The sequence below is a fragment of the Helianthus annuus genome, chromosome 12 (assembly GCF_002127325.2).
Source record: "Helianthus annuus cultivar XRQ/B chromosome 12, HanXRQr2.0-SUNRISE, whole genome shotgun sequence".
NCBI classification, from domain to species: domain Eukaryota; kingdom Viridiplantae; phylum Streptophyta; class Magnoliopsida; order Asterales; family Asteraceae; genus Helianthus; species Helianthus annuus.
Window position 1 is genome coordinate 100,514,862 of NC_035444.2, and position 2,865 is coordinate 100,517,726.

The 2,865-nt window shown below is 43.0% G+C and overlaps 1 non-coding gene across 1 annotated transcript; it reads right to left on the reverse strand.

Moving 5' to 3' along the window:
* Nucleotides 1-1,082: 1,082 nt before the first annotated feature.
* LOC118485271 lies at nt 1,083-1,188 on the reverse strand. Its single transcript, XR_004875576.1, has one exon. It is a non-coding gene; the product is annotated as a small nucleolar RNA R71 (small nucleolar RNA).
* Nucleotides 1,189-2,865: the final 1,677 nt, after the last annotated feature.

Sequence of the window (2,865 nt, forward strand, 5' to 3'; positions counted from 1 at the left end):
GATTCCACCTACAACCAGTCAATCATCCTCATCCTTTATACCTACTTCTACCCAACCATCACCAAACACTACATTACCTAATACCACTGCTGAATTTACACCATCCAATGTCACCCAACCAATCACCACTCAAACTGAGCCTACCATCACCTACAATCCATCCACCACAATCCCACCATTATCTCACTTCTTTCCCCCAACTACGGGTCAATCATCATCCACCTTCACAATTGCACCTAATTCAACTATCGTGCATACTACTTCATCTTTTAGACCACAACAACAACAATCGGGCTTTCAGTATTCGACCATCCCATTTGGGCAGACCTCGGGAATTCAAGGAGATGGTTATGATGAGGGATTTGAAGATTATGAGGGTTATGAAGATGATGGGTACGGTTATGGAGGTTATGGTGATCAAGGGGAGTTTGGTTATTTGCAAAGTCAATCTCAAGGGATGGCAAGTGTTGATGGAATGCCACAACAACAAATTATACCACAACACATTCGGCCAAGACCACAAGGGCCACCAATACAACAACCTATTCCATTGCAACAAGTTCGGCCACAACATGTGCAACCACAATTTCAAAGGCCGATTCAATACCCACCGATGCCCCAACAACCAATTGCACCACAAGGGCCTATACCAAGACCAATGGGTCCTATTCGTCCAAGGGGTCGATTGGGTGTTCCAAGAAGGCATCTTAGGGAACAAGCAAGGGAAATAGAGGCACATTTCAGGCCAATCATTACTCAAAACCCTTCACCGGTGGTCATTCCTCACAACAACCAAGGGAGAACTTTTGAAGTAAGAACAAACTCGTTGCAAAGTTTACCGAAGTACAAAGGGTTAGCAACGGAGGAGCCGTATTTCCATTTAGAGGCCTATGACTCAATTTGCAACACTTTTGGGAGTCAAGGTTTTTCGGCCGATGAAGTCAAGTTGGTCTTATTTCAGTTTTCTTTGGAGGATAAGGCAAAGAAGTGGTTCTACACTTTGCCTTCGGCATCTATTTACACTTGGGGGGAAATGCAACAAACTTTCTTAGACGAATTCTATACCGCCCAAAAGACTAATGATGCTAGAAAGGGGTTGAGGAGCTTCCAACAACAACATGGTGAGATGTTCCATGAAGCGTTCGAACGATTCAATATGATGATAAAGAATTTCCCTCACCATGGAATCGAATTGTGGGAGTTAATGAATGCCTTTCACGAGGGGTTGAGTGCCGAAGATGCTCGCGATTTGATGTCCATTACCGGTGGGACTTTTGGAACAAACTATGAGAATGAAGATTGGGAGTTCTTGGAAAGCATGGCAACTACATCAAAGAGGAAAGCTCAAGCCTCAAGAAGAGCCCGACCGACCACTAACCGACCGCAAGTGCACGCCATAGATGATGGTAATGTTCAAACCACTAACAAAATATATAATGATTGTGCTTTGTGTAATGAAATAGGTCATGCGACTGAAAATTGCCAAGGGATGTTGGAAGGGCAATACGAGGAGGTCCATGCGGTTCAAGGTCAAGGAGGAGGTGGTAGGAACTACAACAACATGAATTCTAATACCTACCACCCCGGATTGAGGAACCATCCGAACTTTAGATATGGGAACCCTTCAAATCAAGCGAACCCAAATTTTCAAGGTAGCCAAGGTAATTTTGGTTCACGCCCATCTTACAATAATTAAGGTGGATACCGAGGCGGAAATAACCAAGGTTATCAAAAGCAATACCAAACGGGTCAAGAGCAAGGGGGGTCTTCGGGTGGAAACGAGGTGATGGAGATGCTAAAGAGCATGCAAATGGAGATGCAAAAACGGAACCAACTAGACGAAGTGCGAATGCAAAAAGATGAGGTTCGTGATAAAAGCATCCAATCACTAACAACCCAAATGGGTCAATTAGCAACCGATGTGGCGGAATTGAAGAAAGGAAAGGGTCAACTTCCAAGCGACACTAAGGTAAACCCTTCACATGGTTTGTCACGAGGTAATGTTAATATTAATCATGTTAGTGTTTTAAGAAGTGGGAAAGAATTTAAAGCCAATTTGTCATCCGAATTGGTTGAGGGGGTGGTTGAGGATATCACGGGAATTGAAAGTGATGATGAACTTTCACCTGTTAAACCAAAAGAAACAATTATTTAAAAACCGGGTTTGGGTGAAAGTGAAAAGAATGAAAAAGTTGAGGGTGAACCGAGTCAAGTTCCATTTCCATCGGCCCTACTTGATCCGGGAAAGAAAAATTTTATTGTGTCGAGAGGTCCTCAAAAAGAGGAGATGTGGGATATGTTCAAACAAGTAAAAATAAATCTCCCACTCCTCGATGCGATAAAACAAGTCCCCGCTTATGCAAAATTCTTAAAAGAATTATGTACACAAAAAAGGCAAAACAAGAAGAAAGTGCCTAAGCGGGTGGATTTGACCGGGCAAGTAAGTGCGGTGTTGAATGGAGAGCTTCCTCCTAAGCTCCAAGATCCGGGTACGCCATTGATTAATGTACAAGTTGGTAATTTTCAAATGGCTAAGGCGTTGCTAGATCTTGGAGCCGGAGTTAGTATTTTACCGGGGGGCTTATACGACCAATATGACTTTGGTCCATTAGCAAGGGTGGAGACGACGGTTGTTTTGGCCGATTTGTCTCATAAGTTGCCTCGGGGTATGGTTCAAAACGTAATTGTAAAAATTGATGAGTTTTATTACCCGGTGGACTTCTTAGTCTTGGATTACTCATCGGCGGACCCTAAACAACAACAAAATATAATTTTGGGTCGGCCATTTTTAAGCACCGCACATGCTATTATTGATTGTAGATTTGGTACAGTTGATATGGCGTTTGGAAATCGAAAAATGCGTTT